Source organism: Suricata suricatta, chromosome 8 (assembly GCF_006229205.1).
Source record: "Suricata suricatta isolate VVHF042 chromosome 8, meerkat_22Aug2017_6uvM2_HiC, whole genome shotgun sequence".
Lineage (NCBI taxonomy): Eukaryota > Metazoa > Chordata > Mammalia > Carnivora > Herpestidae > Suricata > Suricata suricatta.
The window spans coordinates 24,069,902-24,087,637 of record NC_043707.1 but is presented as its reverse complement, the minus strand read 5'-3'; the positions used below and the strand labels follow the sequence as shown (position 1 = coordinate 24,087,637).

At 39.6% G+C, this 17,736-nt stretch overlaps 1 protein-coding gene across 5 annotated transcripts in view; it reads right to left on the bottom strand.

The window, feature by feature from the left end:
- CALN1 (calneuron 1) overlaps positions 1-17,736 on the bottom strand; it is a 508,077-nt gene that overhangs the window by 219,602 nt on the left and 270,739 nt on the right. The gene's annotated exons all lie outside the window — the stretch shown is intronic.

Here is a 17,736-nt window from a genome sequence, read left to right as displayed (position 1 = left end):
GCAAATATTCAGACAGCAAATTAGAGGTTACCAGAGGTTGGGATAATGGGAAATTATTGCTTAATAGTTAAAGATTTTCTGTTTAGGATGATGGAAATGTTCTGGAAATAGTGGTGACAGTTGTTGAATGTCATGAGTGTCCTTACTGCCACTGCATTCTACACTGAAAAAATGCTTCAAGTGGTAAATTTTATGTTGTGTGTATTTTATCACCATAAAAGAGAAAAAATGGGGGGAAAAAAGACATTTTGTCAGTGAAATGCTGAGAGTATTCTCCTCCAATAGAAATGCAGTAAAAGAAATGCTATAAGAACATCTTTAGGTTGAAAGGAAATTAAGCCAGAAAAAAAGTTCAGTAATGCAAGAAGGAAGGAGCAGCAGAAAAAGTAAAATGGTGATAAATACAACAAAGTATATGGGGAAGGAAATACATGACAGTGCATATTTATATGTTGTAAGATTCTTTTGTTGTTCATAAGTAGCATAAGATTATTTGAAAAAAATGTGATTAAGTTATTGCATATTGTAATCTCTGGAGTGACCACTAAGTACATATGTACAAAGAAAATAACTAATAAAACAGTAAAAGAGACAAATAGAATGACTTAAGCACTCTTTTCAACTGAGAGAAGGCAGGAAAGGAAAAAGAGAACACAGAATACATGGTTGTAACAGAAAACATGTATCAATATGGCTGACTTCCACAGAATCTTACCAACAATCACATAAATCGTAAATAGACACTAATTAAAGAGATTAGATAAAATCTTAGATAGACCCATATCTTTAGACCCCTAGATAAAAAGGGGACCCAATTATTTGCAGCTTATAATAAATATAAAGACAGTAACAAGTAGAAAGTAAAACCATTGGAAAAGTAAGCCATACACATGGGAAGCAATGTAACCATAGACTTCAAGACAAAGAGTGTCATCAAACATTGCATTACGATAAACGTTTACAGAGAAATGTATAAGGAAAACACTTTCTGAGGATAACATCAAAAATTTCCATGTGTATGCATCTCATAACAGAGCATCAAAATACACACACAGAAGTTGTGGAACTAAAGGGAAAAATAAGCACGTCCACATAGTTGGAGAGTTTGACACCTCCTGACAGGAACTGATAGAAGAAAAAATTGTCAATAGAGATACAGAAGATTTGTACCACACCCTCAACCAGATGGACGTAACTGACATTTACAGACGACTACACCAATAATACAAAATACGCATTCCTTTCAAGGGCGCGGGGAGGCAAATGGTGGGCCATGAAACAACACCTGGTAAATTTCCAAGGCTCAAATTCATCCACGGGGTGTCTTCTGATGGCAATGATAACCATAATATACCCAGATGATATTTAATAATGATGGTAAGATTTCTATAAAATCTCTATTACTTAGAAACTAAGCATGATATTTCCAACCAGCCCAGGAGTCAAAGTAAAGAAAAACACACAAGGGCAAAAGAAAATACTACACCCTGACCATGAGAAAAACAATGCACCGTGATTTGTGAAATGAGACACACCTTGAAATCCTGGAGAAGACAAGGCAGTGTGCATTATGCAGCCTGGCCTCCTCTCTCTCTATTCTCCCAAGACACATCCCAACTATGCAGCCCCACACCCACCCATACTGGTCATTATAAGAATTCTGGAAAAATAGATGAGAGAAAAGAGGTGAGGGCACTTTCCAAACCTTAAAATACCCTGTAGAAGTAAATAATGGCTAGCATTGTTGCCATTCACATTATTACAACATTCCAGGAGTTATCTTTTCTCAGTGGCAGCAGAGGGGAGTAGGAAGCCAAAAGAGCTGGAAGTGAAATCCCGGTCCCATTATTTACCAGCTCTGTGGCTTGTTGGACAATACAAACTAATCTGGTTCTTGGTTTTCTCATTTGTGAAATGGGTGTTTCCTTACCACATGAAGGAGATTGGCAATCAATGTTAGCCTGTCTGACTTCTTTTGTCTATTCAAACCAGGCCTAAGTCCCTGAACATGTAATCATGTTTACTCTAGATTTTTTAAAAGGTTTATAGAATGTGGCTGAAAGCTTTAAATATTTGTGTTTAAAAAGAGGTTTCAAATCAATGATCTGAACTTTCCCTCTACCAAGTTAGGCAAAAAAGAACAAATTAAATATAGGTACGTTGAAACAAAATTCAAAATTAAAACAGAAATCAATGAAATAAAAATCAACAACAAGATTATCAAAATCAAAGTTAGTTTAAAATTTATTAAGAAAATTGATGGCTGATGAGAAAATAGAGTGAAAGCAATTAACAATATTAGGAATCAAAGACCCTATGGACATTGAAATAATGAGAAAAATTTATGTCAAAACTTTGACAATTTACTAAAATGAAAAAATTTCTTAATATACAAAAGTGACAAAAAATAATGCAAAAAAGAAATAGAAACTCTAAGGGCAGCTGGGTGGCTCAGTCAGTTAAGTGTCCAACTCTGGATTTCGGCTTAGGTCATGCTCTCACAATTTGTGAGATCTGGGCCCCAGCTGGGCTCTGTCCTGACAGCACAAAGCCTGCTTGGGATGCTCTCGCTCTGTCTCTGTCTCTCTCTCTCTCTCTCACTCTCTGTCTCTCTCTCTCAAAATAAATAAACATTAACAAAACAAATAGAAAATCTAAATAGCTCTACAATTTCAAAGAAAGAATTTTATGATCAAAAAGCTTCCCAAAGAGAAAGATGAACAGGTCTATGATAAAGCAGTCAGCATTATATGATCAGTGTCATGTGAACATAGGAGTCCACTTCAGTGAACATTTATGCATGATTGAAAAAATTTTAATATAATATTAGAGAAATAAACCTTCTAACAAAGAAAATTTGAGGTCCAGATGGCTTCAAATACACATTGGGAAGGAAGAAAAATGCCAATCCTATACAAATTCTTTCAGAATATCAAACACTTTCAAATCCATTTTACAAAGCCAACATAAACCTGATACCAAAACCTTGACAAGGATAGTATAAGAAAATTACAGATCAAATATACCTCATGAACACAGATGCAATAATCCTTAACAAAATAATTAGCAAATCAAATCTAGCAGTATCTGAAAAGGAAAATACAAAATAAGAAAGTATGGTGTAATTGTAGGGATATGCGGTTTGTTTAACATGTGAAAATATATTAGTGTAATTTACCTCATTGACAGAACATAAGGGAAAAATGATCGTTTTAACAGACGCAGAATCTGTAGGAATTCAATACCTATTCAAGATGAAAACTTTCAGCAATCAAGAAGTAGAGAGAACTGATTTAATCTGTTGAAAGCATCTACAAAAAGCCTACAGCTAACTACATGCTAAATGGTGAAAGATTTTCCCTGAGATCAAGAAAGAAATAAATGTCTCCTCTTATCACTTTAATTAATCCTATCCTAGCTGGTGCAATAAGGCAAGAAAAGAAGTATAAAAGGCATAAAACTTTGAAGGAAAGAGTTGAAACTGTCAGAGACAACATCTTTGGGTCTGCAGAAAATCCTGTAGAAAGCTATTAAAAACTAGTAGAACTGGCAAGATAAAAGAATATAAAATTAATTGAAAAATCCACAATTGTTTTTCTACATAACAGTAGCAATACAATTTACAATGGCATCAAAAATCATCCAGTACCTAGGAATAAACCAAGTCATCCACAATGAAACATAAAAAACAATGTTGAGAGCTAAAAAAGAAATGAAGAGACCTATGGTTTGTAGATTACAAGTCAACTGTTGTTAGTGTGTCCTATCTGTTAAAATGTATCTATAGATTTAACACAATTGGAATACAAATCCCAGATAGTTTTGTAGATAAAATTGACAAGCTGACTTTTTTTATGTTTATTTATTTTAAGGGAGGGAGAGAGAAACAAGAGAGAGGGAGACTGAGAATCCCAAGCAGGTTCCTCACTGTGAGCGCAGAGCCCCACTTGGGGCTTGATCTCATGAACGTGAGATCATGACCAGAACCAAAATCCAGAGTTGAAGGCTTAAAGGATTGAGCCACCCAGGTACGCTGACAAGCTGATTTTTAAATCTGTGTGGAACCATAAAGGATCTAGAATAACCATGACAATTTAGAGGAAATGAACAGTTTCAGGACCTATACTTCCTGATTTAAAGACAACATAATACTATAGGAATCGGCACGATATGGTGTTAGTGTACACAACAGAGCAAATAGATCAAAAGAACAAAGAATCCGGAAACTGTCACAATCCAGAAACAATATCCAATCAAGGTTTCGGGTCAATTCAAAGGAGAAACAAAAGTCTTTAACAAACTATGCTTAGAATAACCAAAAACTAATTTAAACAAAATCTCAACTTGTACCATACTCCATCCACAAAACCTAATTTCATGTGGACCACACACCTAAATGTGAAAGCTAGAACCATGAATCTTCTAGAAGAAAACATAATCAAGTATTTCTATAACACTGATACAGGCTGGAGCCCCTGGGTGACTCATTAGGTTGAGTGTTTGACTCTTGATTTGGGCTCAGGTCATGATCTCACAGTCGTGGGATCGAGCCCCGCATCAGATTCTGCACTGACAGCACAGAGCCTGCTTGGAATTCTCTCTTTCTCTCTCTCTCTCTCTCTCTCTCTCTCTCTCTCTCTCTCTCTCTCAAATAAATAAATAAACTTAAAAGACAAAAAAAAAGAAAAACGTTGATGCAGGCTAATTTTTTTTTAGATGGGAATCAAAAAGCACTGAACTCCGAAGGAAAAAAAAAGTGATAAATTGGCTTTGATCAAACTTAAAATGTCTGCTAATCAAAAGATACTATTGAGAAATGAATATATAAGTCACAGGAGTGGGAACAAATATTTATCAAGAAATTATTCTGTTCAAATCTTACACTGGTATAGGAGTTACACTGCTATGTAAAACTGCCAAAACTCATCAAACTGATCACTCAAGAATTGGGCATTTTATAATATTTGAATTATGGATCAATTAAAAAATAGAGATCTGTTGGCACAGGCTGAGATGAAAAGGGAGCTGGAGAAAATGAGTAAAAATACAATAAAACTAAAAAATATTACAGGAAAAAATACAAATAAAATAATAACTCCTAGCAGAATTAAAATCCAGAATGTAAATCCCCAGTCCAAATACTGAACTAACCTCACTGCTAGTCAGGACAGTGATACAATTCTTGGAGGGGGGAAGAAAAATATATATATATACATATATACACACACATACATATGCCAGGAAGATCATCTGAAAATCATATTAAGATAAAAGAGATAAAATAAGCATATATAAAATTATCACAAAGATGATATATTTACATAATTAAAGGACAATAAAATATAAAGAATGACAAGCAAACATTTATACTAACACATTTGAAACCAAAAGAAATGGGTAATTTCTGGAAACAAAATCAAATTTATTAAAGAAAAGGATCATTTGAATAGGTTTGTAAATATGATATAAACTAAATACTGGTAAAGGACCATCCCAAACTGTTTTGTGTTTACATGATTTTATAGGAATGCATTCAAATATTCAAAACTGATTAGTTTATAATCTCTTCGAGGGCATAGAAAGTAGGAAAACTCTGGTGGAGGGCACTTAAGGGGAAGAGCACTGGGTGTTATATGGAAAACAATTTGACAATAAAATATTTAAAAAAAGAAATAAAGTAGGAAAACTCTCAAGTGCTTTTACAAAACCAACAAAATTCGGATACAAAACCCTGCCAAATGGAAGAGAAGGGTAACACATCAATTATTTTTTAATGGATGTATATGCAAAAACCTAAATAAGACATAGCTAGTCGAACACAATAGGATATTGAGAGAGAAACTCATTTTAATGAAGGAGGAATCTTCCTGAACTGCAGGTGTTTTTTTTAATTTTAGTAAATCCAATTAAATAATATATATCATCAACAAGTAAAATAACAAACTCTACGGGATTATCTCAGTAGATGCCAAAAAGTTACTGAAGAGCCACTATTAATTTAAAGAATAAAAGGTAAGCCAGGAATATGATATTACCTTATCACTGTAACCAATATCCATCCTAAACAGCAATCAAGGCCATTTGCAAGTTTAAGATCAAACTCTGTGAACATTTCCATTAAAAACAGAAACAAGAGGGACATCTGGGTGGCTCAGTCAGTTAAGCATCCTACTTTGATTCAGGTCATGATCTCATGGTTTGTGGGTTCGAGCCCCGAATTGGGCTCTGTGCTGACAGCTCAGAGCCTGGAGCCTGCCTCAGATTCTGTGTCTTCCTGTCTCTCTGCCCCTCCTTTGCTCACACTTTGTCTGTCTGTCTGTCTCTCTCTCTCTCAAAAATAAATGAACTTAAAAAAATGAAAAAACGGAAACAAGAAAAAACGTCTGAGGTTACTATTATTATTTGGTCTAAAAGTTATACCCATGGAAACAAGGCACAAATGGGGGGAAAAACAGGGAATCCCACATAGTGCAGATCAAGAAGTTTCAGAGAGCATTTTTATGCATACTGGGACCACAAGAGACACCTACTCAGTTTCTCTTCAATTTCCTTAGGTTCATAATAAGCTGTTTATCATTCCCTCACGTCACTCCACTCTCTGCCTAGTGCTAGAAGGCAATCCAACTGCTGCCTGCACCTAGTCCAGCTGGACCCAGAGTCAGTCCTGGGCAAGCTAGATCTGCCTCTACTCTGTGAACTCACTGTGTGCAAATGTTGTGGTTCCAAAGTCACTGGCAACAGTCTCAGAACTCGGCAACTGCTTCGCTGCCAAACAGATTTACCAAAGAATGTTTGGGAAGTTTCTGATTTATTTCCTCAACCACACCGAGAGGATGCCACCTCACCCAAATGAGAAAAGCAACGGGCAAGATGACACAGACCTGAGAAAGCATGGCTACAGAAATAAAACCCAGTGATCTGTCCACAGTTCACTGGAAAGCCTCAAAGTAGTGAAGAAGACAAGATGTGTACATGATATAAATGTGTATATATATAAAAAATACAAAGACTGAAGAATGAGAGAATGGACATCTATGAGGGGGAAATGGGGAGACCACAGCCCAGGATCTAACCCCCACATGAGGCTAGAAAGAGATACTAACATCTATGGAGCAAAAATAGAAAACTTTAAAAGGGGCAAAAAAAAATCCATTCTAGGAAAAAACACTCAGTCTAAACACTGAGCGTGTGAATCACATCGTGAGTCCTAAGAACAGCGAGAACCAGTACACTAACCACCACTAACAGTGACAAGCCAAGGAAGCAGAGATGGGTGAGAAATTCACACTTCCCCAAAAATATGATGCACCCTGCCCCCACCACAGTTAGGTGGATTGCAAGAATAAACAGCAGGATCGCTACGAGCTTCTTGATGTCAAAACCCCAAAATAATGGAGTAGAAATCACTGAACTTTAAAATGGCCAAAACCCAAGAATTCTGAACCTAAATCAAGTTGTCATTTGTGTGTGTCAACAGAAATATTCTCAGGTATAGGGTTGGGGTAAACCTCCTTAAAAAAACAAGAAAAGAAATTTAGGAAAGTATATGCCAGAACAGATGTATATTAATTTAAAAAAAAAAAGAAACGGAAAGAAATTTAGGAAAGTATATGCCAGAACAGATGTATATTAATTAAAAAAAAAAAAAAAGAAATGGAAAGCATGGTAAAATGTGGCTGTGTGTAAGCACTGAAATTACAGGCAAATGTACAAGCAATAATTGTTTCAAAAATGGTTATAAAACTGATAATATTCTTTAAGCCTGAAAATTATTTTTAAAAAAAAGGAAGGGAAGCACATTTATAATAACCATATGTTGAAATTAACCAAGAATAGAAAGAAGAAAGGAAGGAAACATTTAATCTCTTCTTCCATAAAAAAAGATTGTTATTAATTTGTAACTGATGTTAGAGACGAGTTCACCAAACCTTTATGGACATTACTAGAAAAGTGAAAGCAAGAAATCTACCATACAAACAACTGCAAGAATACTATAAAAAAAACAAATAGAGAAACAAACATCCTGCACAGCAAAGGAAACCGTGAATAAAATGAAAATTCAACCCATGAAATGGGAGAAAATATTTATAAATTATATATCTGATAAAGAGTTAATAGCCAAACTATAAATAGAGCTTATATAACTTAACAGCAAAAAAACAAATAATCCAATTAAAAAATGAACAGAGCACCTTAATAGACTTTTTTTCAAAGAAGACCTACAGATGGCCAGCAAGTACATGAAAAGGTGCTCAACATCCCTAATCGTCAGGGAAATGCAGATCAAAACCACAGTGAGACAGCACCTTACACCTGCTGGAATGGCTGTTACCAACAAAGTAACAAGCATTGACAGGGATGTGGAGCAAAGGGGACCCTCAAACTGTTGGTGAGCTTGGTGCAGCCGCTATGGAAAACAGTATGGAGGTTCCTCGAAAAATTTAAAATAGAGCTACCATATGATTCAGCAATCCCACTTCTGCACATTTATCCGAAGAAAACAAAAACACTAACTGGAGAAGATACATGCACCCCCATGTTCACTGCAGCATTATGTACAATAACCAAGACATGGAAACAACCCAAATGTTCACCAATGGATGAATGGATACAGAACATGTGATGTGTGGATGGATGGATGGATGGATGGATGGATGGATGGATGGATGGATGGATGGATAGTAGGTAGACTGATCAATCAATCAGTCAATCCAGAGAACAGATTGGTGGTTGCCAGAGGTGGGGTTGGGGGGCTGGATGAAATGAGTGAAGGGGGTTAAAGGTACACTTGTTTCCATTATAAAATAAATAAGGCATGAAGATATAATGTACATTATGATGACTGTAACTAATAATACTGTATTACATAATTTAAAGTTTCTAAGAGAGCAGAATTTAAAAGTTCTCATCACAAGAAAAAAAATTCTGTTACTATGCATGGTAACAGATGTTAACTAAACTTACTGTGATCATTGTATTGTGATATACAAATATCGAGTCCTTACGTTATACCCCTGAAACTAATAGGATGTGGCATCGCGTGTCAGTTATACTTCAATTTAAAAAAACACATTATAGTTAAAAAGACAAAGAAAATAGCCAGTACACATGGAAACCACCATAATGCAAAATGAAGAATCAAGACCCAACGTATAAGTTCCAAAGTAAATGACAGAGTAAGCTTGGCATAAAAAGGCTCTCAGAATAATTAAAAATGAAAACGTCATGGCATATATTGTGTAGAAGCTTCACACAGAAAGGGTGAGAGTGCACCAGATTGTGTTCCTGGAAGCGTGGAATAATGACAAATGTTCCCCAATGACTGCATGTTAACAATAAATGTTATGCAAACATGGGCAAAAAGGTTATGTGGCAAAAATCAACAGAAGGCAGAAGTATAACTCAAAAGCATTTCTAGAAAAAACCTGATGTTGATAAAAGATAAAATCTACTATGAGGGTGGACAGAGAGTTGAAAATTAAAATAAAAATTCCTTGGAAATAAACCAAAGAAACCAAACCACTGTAATGGCAGTGGGAGATTTCAACACCTTACAGTAACTTATCTCAGATAAAATAACCAAAAATACAGGTGGAGGAGATACAGGCAATATGAAGGTAACTTCTAGGCACATATGAAAGCCTGGTACCAAAGAGGTGATACCTTCATAAAAACTCATATTCTCAATTACAAAGAAAGTCGTCCCAAACAGCAGGTCATATTTACTTTCCACAATGCAATAAACATAGAAAATGTAAATGGAAACTAGAAACTCAAAATTCCAGTGACTTGGAAATCATAAAACACTTTCCTAAAAAATCTGTAGAGTAGCAGAGGGAATGAAAACACACGATAAAATTTTATGAGGCAAACAGTGAAACAATAAAACTACCAAAACGTGGGAGACATTACTAAAGCTCTTCTTGGTAACAAATTTCTGGTCTAGTTGCCTTAATTAGTAAATAATTTTTAAAAAATAAAATAAGTCATCTACTGAAGATACTAGAAATGACAACAAATAACCAAAATGGAAACAAACACAGAAAGATGAAACAAACACAAAAACATGTAGAATTAGAACTAAGAAAAAGCCACAGCAGTGGAAGATCCCTTCATCATTCACTGGTCCTAATTCCAGGCATCGTGTCACACTCCAAAGCCCACAGGGCCTGAGCTAGTCCATTAAAAGGGAGCAGGCATGTGTAAGACAATAAGGAATGGTAGAGACTGTGGCACTTGCCCGGCCTAGAGGGAGAGAGCCACTCAATTCCATCAAATAATTGCAGTGAAGGAATTCAAGTCTAGGCTTAAATTCTCTAAAATTTTAATACATAATTTTTTTAAGTTCTTTATTTTTATTTATTTTGGTTTTTATTTTTTAATGTTTATTTTTGAGAGAGAGAGACAGAGAGAGAGTATGAGTAGAGGAAGAGCAGAGAGAGAGGGAGACACAGAGTCCAAAGCAGGCTCCAGGCTCTGAGCTACCTGTCAACACAGAGCCCAACGCAGGGCATGAACTCACGAACTATGAGATCATGACCTGAACCAAAGTCGGACACTCAACTGACTGAGCCACTCAGATGTCCCTATTTTTATTTATTTTGAGAGAAAGAAAGAGAGAGAGAATCCCAAGCAGGCTCTGCACTGTCAGTGTGAAGCCTGATGCAGGGCTTGATCCCAGGAACCATGAGTTCCTGACTTTGGCCAAAAGCAAGAGTTGGACACACTCAACTGAGCCACCAAGGTGCCCCAGAGAAGTGCATATTTTTAATATGAGATGTTCTGCTTTATAAAATGATGTGTGAGCCCAATAAAACAGGGCTATAAGCTGTATTTGGCTGGTAAGGCTTCAAGTATGCAACTTCTGATTTAGGCTGCTTACTTGGGCTTGACTCCATTTCAAGAATTCATACTTTCCAAAGAAAATCTCCATTTCATGTAGATGTTCAAATGTATTTTTACAAAACTGTATTATGTATTCTTTCTTATATCTCCCATAGCTTTTCATTTCCAGTTTTAGTGGCAACTCTATTTAATTCTTAATTAAATATGCTATATTTTTCAAGTTATTACATTTTTTCCCTAAGAGTCAACTCATGAAATTATTCATTAAATTTGAAGGGTTTTTGGTTTTTAATTTTTAGGTTCCAAATGGGTAGGATCCTTGTTCAAACTTTTATTAATTTCTGGTTTATTGCATTATAGCCAAAAAAACGTGCCTGTAATGTTTGTCCTTTGGAGTTTAGTTAGGTTGTCTTGTGGTCAAAATACATAACCAGGTTCTGTTAATGTTCCAGAATTGCTCAAAAAAGAGGAATATTCTCTTCTTTAGAGTGCAAAATTTGCATTACACAGACACACCTACACATACTCAAATACACACTCATTCAATGTCATTCAAATTGTTAATTAGTTTTGTCTACTTAATCAGTTCTGCCCCTTTTTATAGTATTTCTAAAATAAAAATTTTGCAAGAAATGTAACATCCTAATTAAAAGAAAAGAGAAAGTAAAAAGCCCCAAGTCCTTAGGTCACTATTAGTGTTGTTTAGCAAATATTTCCAGTTCATTCCCTCCTGGGTATTAGTTGGATTCTACTTCCCAACACCCCTTGATGTTAGGCACAGCCATGTGACTCACGTTAGTCAATGAGAAGGTGAACAGAAATGACCAAAAAAGTTCGAGAATCACTATGTGGTCCACTGTATCCTTTCCGTTGCTACTGCTGTCATGGAAACACAGACAGAAGCCTCCCCCAGCCAGGACTCCTCAGTGAGGGTGACAGAGGAAACACCCAGCCAACTCACAATGGATGTATCGCATGAGTGAGAATTTTTATTTTGTAATGAAGCCATTGATATTTGAGGGAATTATTTATTATGGCCGTATAACTTAGCCACTGAAAGAGACTCCCACCCCTCCCCAAAATAAGCAAATCACAAAATGAGAAAATCAGTCAACATATGAAAAAATATATCATCTCACTGATGACTTAAAATAAAAAGAACAAAATAAGCCACCATTGTTTCATCCATCTTTTTTAAAAAGGACTTTTTTTGGGGGGGAGAGTGCAAGCGGGTGAAGGGCTCAGAGAGGGGCATAGAAGATCCGAAGCGGAGTCTGTGTTGACAGGCTGACAGCAGTGAGCCTGAGGTGGGGCTCAACTCACAGACCACGAGCCAAAGCCGGATGCTCAACTGACTGAGTCACACAGGGTGCTCCAGTAAAGACTTATAAAATAATGCTCAATACTGGTCAGGGGGGCCTGTGATGGGCCTTCTCGTGTATTCTATTTGGTAAACCTTGCCTGAGAGAAATGTTATTTGTGTATGCAGGATTTTAGGAAATTCTGGTCTTCCACATAATACTCTTGCCTCTACGAATCCAGCATGGTTTCCAAGTTCAAAATACAGTATGTATACCAGGAGGAAACAACCTTCCTAAGTGGGGTGTGAGACTGGTTTGCTTATCTCTATTATTAAATGATGCACTGACCTTCCTACCAGTGAAAAATGGGATACTAGTGTCCTTGGCAGAACTGGCATTATAATTAATTAAATGTCATCTGCGGTTTCTTGGGATAGAATAATTATTAAAAGCAAGGCTTTCAAAGACCAGTGTAGCTCCTATGTTTGACCTTTATGGTAGCAATGATGACTACAAGGAATGTGGAGGGGACGTTGCTGCTTCTGAAAACAGCCTTGAAAGAAAAAAATAAGCTAAGGCCTTGAGATTCTCAGCTCTGGTCACAGTCAGAGAACGAGTGATTCCAAGGTGGCCCGAAAAGAATCATGTACTTCATGCAACTGCAGGCGGACCCCAAGTTTAATTATGTGGTCTATAGAGTTGTAAGTTGAGATCACGGGATCCCCAGATCGCTGATGTAAAATTTAGGGCACTGATCAGAAGGAAAAGAGTGGGACCTAAGACTTGGAATGGGGATCTCTGGGTGGAGTCAGAAAACAGAATGTCTAAATCTCCCTTGTGTCCTCTCTGAGGTCTCCCTGAGGTCAGACAAGAACAGCTTGAAGACCTGGAAGAAACACAGATGTAGTGCCTGCCTTAAAGGGGGATGCCTATTTTCAAGATCTACTCCCACCAAATTTAGCTGCCTTGACCCTCATGATTACGATCAGATCAGCGCATCCCAGAAGTTTCAAGTCTGGTAGGAGAAAACAGAGAGGTGAGATGCTGCTAATTTTTGTCAGTGTGATCTTGGATTTCAGTGTGCTAAAACACGGGAAAGAGAATATATCAGCTGAGGATGCTCTTCCTGAAACGGGTACTCCTTGCCAGAAATTGTTTTTATTACCTTGGCTTGAGTAGTTACCGGGGCTCAAACAGTTTGATCTTTAGCTGAAACTTGGAGTCAATATGGCCAACTATCAATACGTTTAAGATGGTAGATGGAATAACACAGAAGATGGAATTGCTTTGGGAGACAGGAATGTTGGAGCTGAATTTTCTAGAACATCCACCACAACTATATATGTCCCAAGAGGACCTAAAAAGGATTCCCCTCATTAAAGCAACGAGAAACCATCTTCAATTCATAGACTGTGTTCTAGGGTCAGGCTTGACTCCTACCAGTGTAATCTGGGAAGTGGCTGGAGTTTGTCACCCTTGCAAAGGACAGCAGGAGACTATCTGGAGCAGTGATTGGTAACCAACACATTCACCTATAGGTCTGAAATTTCTAGGTGATGTCATGACCCTGGAGAACATGTGTATGTGTGTGTTCTGTTTAGTCACTGATTCAATGCCCTGTTGTTGTCCTAAGTGACCTATTCCTGCTAAAATCACAAAAAGAATAACATATCTACAAGATAGGTAGTTAAGATCTTAAATTCATATGGCTTTGATCAGCAGCATGAACTGGGCAAGTAACTTAAAACCTCTGTACTTCATTTCTGGGGTGCCTGGGTGGCTCAGCCAGTTAAGCACCCCACTTCAGCTCAGGTCATGATCTCATGGTTCATGGGTTCAAGCCCCACGTCGGGCTCTGTGCTGACAGCTCAGAGCCTGGAGCCTGTTTTGGATTCTGTGTGTGTGTGTCTCTCTCTCTCTGACCTTCCCCCGCTCACACTTGGTGTGTCTCTCTCTCAAAAAAATAAAGAAGCATTAAAAAAATTAAAAGAAACTCTGTACTTCATTTTTCTAACCTATAAAAATGAGAATCCAACTACTACTGATATGAGACAAAGTTAATAAAGTGCCTAGAACAGTGTGTGGTGGCAGAGACTTTGCATATATTATTCTGCTATTGTTGGGGGCATGGTGGGCTTACGTAAGTGTTGGTCATCCTTATTGTTACCCAACTAGTTCTTAACCACAGCGAGATCAACATACATTCAGCAATAATTCACTGACAAGGAATGACATACAAAATAGTTTGATGCTATTTATGAATATTCACAATGGCAAATATTTGGATATATTCTTATAACTAACCTCCACCAGGACTTTGGCTTTGTGAATTACTTCCAGTTTGTAAGTCATGGATCCCTGGGCATTGAGTTTCTGGCAGGAGACTAGGGAGGAGCTGCACTCCACAGAGATGTCCTCAAATGAGGAAACACCTTCTCAAAGTGTGCCCTAGACCAGCACTTATCAAACTTTCCTGCATATATGAATAACCTGGGGATTTGGCTAAAATTCAGGCTCTGTGGGCACCTAGGTGGCTCAATCCGATTTACATATCCGACTCCTGATTTCAGCTCTGGTCATGATCTCACTGTTTATGAGTTCGAACCCCGCATGAGTACAGAGCCTGCTTGGGATTCTCTCTCTCTCTCCCTCTCTCTGTCCTTCCCCTACATGAGGTCACTCTCTCTCTCTCTCTCTCTCTCTCTCTCTCTCTCTCTCTCTCTCTCTCTCAAATAAATAACTTTAAAAATGCAGGCTCTGAATCAGCAAATCTGGGGTGGACCCGAGATTTGGCATTTTAAGTAAGCTCCAGGTGATGCCTAGTCAGCAGGTCCCTGGCCACCGATGGAGGGGGGAGAAAGCAGGGGTATCTGTAGGAATGAGCTCTGTCTGGGAGGGCCTCCTGCCTTCAGGCAGGGCTGGCCACCACAGGCTCCCCTCATCCTTGATCAAATGCCCACAGGGAAAGCTCCTTCTCTGCCTCAGGCATTTCCCTCTTACTCAGACCTTCTTGCTCAGACAAGTATTTGCAGCTTTGGATTTTTCTTTTGGTCAGAAGCCCCCTGGTTATGTCAGTGGACACAATGCTGTCTGTAACTCGATGAGATTGTTAAAGAAGGTTGCAGGCTTCTGGGCCCCACCGTGGGTTTCTGATTCTGCTGGACTTTTTTTTTTTAACATTTATTTATTTTTGAGAGACAGAGCTTGAGTGGGTCAGGGGCAGAGAGAGAGGGAGACACAGAGTCTGAAGCAAACTCTAGGTTCAGAGCTGTCAGCACAGAGCCCGACACAGGGCTCGAACCCACGACCGTGAGATCATGACCTGAACCAGAGTCAGATGCTTAATCAACTGAGCCACCCAGGGGCCCCTCTACTGGACTATTTTTAAAATTCGCCCAGGTGTTTTCTGATGTACATCAGGTTCGGGACCTTCTATTTTTGGCTCGAAGCCCCAAGTGCTTCTAGCTCACACTACACCTTCTACTTCATTCATGCAGCCTGTGGGCCAGCATCTTCCCTCACACACAGGAAAGAAGTGTGGGTTCTGGCTCACAAAGTAGACGGAGGGCAATCTCAGGGCATCCAAATCAATACCCAGACGTGCATGAATGTGGAGCAGACGTGACAACCCCTCTGAGTTAAGCTTACACTTTAGTCTTCTAGGAGACTGCAAACGACACCAGAGAGGTCATGATCATGACTAATCAGCAAAGGACAAGCCTGTAGTGAACAGGTAGCTGAGGCAAGGATGACAGTGGGCGTGAAGGCCGACAACAGGCACACTGCTAACTGTCCCACATGACTCCCCGGCCACGGTTTTGTTCTTTGCAGTTCAGTAGCTTGTCTCAAAATGAACCAAAAGTGAACCTCGCCAACCACAGAAATAATCAGGTTCACACACAGTGGCCTCCAGACAAATCCTTTCAAGGTCAAGCTAAACAAGGTCGAATTCACTAACCAGACAGAGGTGGGCGTAAAAACAAACTAAAAACCCGTTAAAAGATAAGAAGTCACTTCGAAACCCTTTTGCTGGAATTTTCCGACATTTTGCACCTTTGAGAGGCAGAAAGGAAATCGAGGAGAAAGAAGGCAAGGTCTGCCTTGGCTTCCAAGAGGGCCTTCTGTTCTGAAAGGGCAGGCGCCCCGAGGGAGGCTTGCAGGGGGAGAGGACGGCATCACCACCTGCGAGTGGGGCCCTGGCAGAGGCCACAAGTGGCTGAAATGTCTTCTGGTTCGATTGTTTCGGGAAACTCTTTGCAAAGCTAGCTGGATTCATTCCAGATGGCCACGCTGGTGTGGCTGGTGAAACTATTAAAATCTAGAGAGCAGTCAAAATAGCCCTTGGGTCTTGATGGTACAAGGGCCTTATTCCCCAGGCCCTGGAGGGGCCCGGAGCAGCTGCGGGAGATGCAGAGGTGAGGGGAGCAGAACCCACAGTCCTTTGCAAGCCACCTTTCCCAACCGGCTTCTATGAAAGTGATCAGCTTTGCATAACCTTTTTTTGGGTACAGATACATTTTGGGGTGACTATTTTATCAGTTCTTCCAAAGATGGCCCATGACCAGTTGCCCGAAGCACTGGAGAGAAGTTGGTTTCCCACAAGGCGTGCCTCAGGGCCTTGGGCCTAATTAAATGCCTCCAGGGGCCTGACTGGGAGGGCCTCAGGCTTCCAGGTTCTGGGCCGAAAGCCAGATCCTGGCCAAAAAAAACATCCAGGAAAGGGGAATTCTGGTTCTCAACCTGGTGTTCAGGCCAGAGTCCCTTTGGCTGCAGAGGCTGCTGAAATGGGAGCACCAGGGAGGGTGGAATGGAGTTAACTCGACAAGAAAGAGCCTTTGCAGTCAAAGGCCGGAGAGGAAGCAGTGGCACAAGTTCCAGTTCTCTGTCTACCGAACCCCAAGTACATCGGCACAAGTTCCGGTTCTCTGTCTACCGAACCCCAAGTACATCGGCCCACACAGCGCACACACGTGTGTGCATGCACTTGCACACGGTCACAGCACTGAAGGCAAACTGGCCACAGTCCCAGATGGCAATCCCAGCCCTGACAGCCTGCCTTGCATTGTGTCTTCTGGAAAACCAGCTCCGCACCCAGGCTGCCCCTGTCTGGCTCCTGCAGGCTCTGTGTCCAGGAAGTCCTGCCGAGCTCCCTAATCCAGGGAGCTCACTCTTACACACTTAGCCGCCAAGGCACCCCACTCCCGAGGAAGCACCTAATGAAAGCCTCATGTGTCAACATTGGTTGCAGACACACTTAGGCTCCTCCAGCTGGGCCTTGTGCCGAAGGTATGACCTCACCGTCGGGCAGACCGGCAGGGACCCCAGAAAGACAAGATCGGTGTGTGGGCCAGACCTGTTCCTAATCATGGCCAGCTGGGGGGATGGAGGCACCCCCGGACAGCGGGGTCTGCGGGCCTGAGGCACCGTCATCTTACAAGCTAAGAATCCTAAGCTCCAGCCCAGACACCCCATTTTCTTGGCATTATCCCCATAAAAATGTCTGCCATTCCAGAAGTTTCATGCCAAAGAATAACTTAATTCAGCAAGTCTAAATCTCTGTGGAGAACTCCCAGTTACAGAAGCTAGAAAG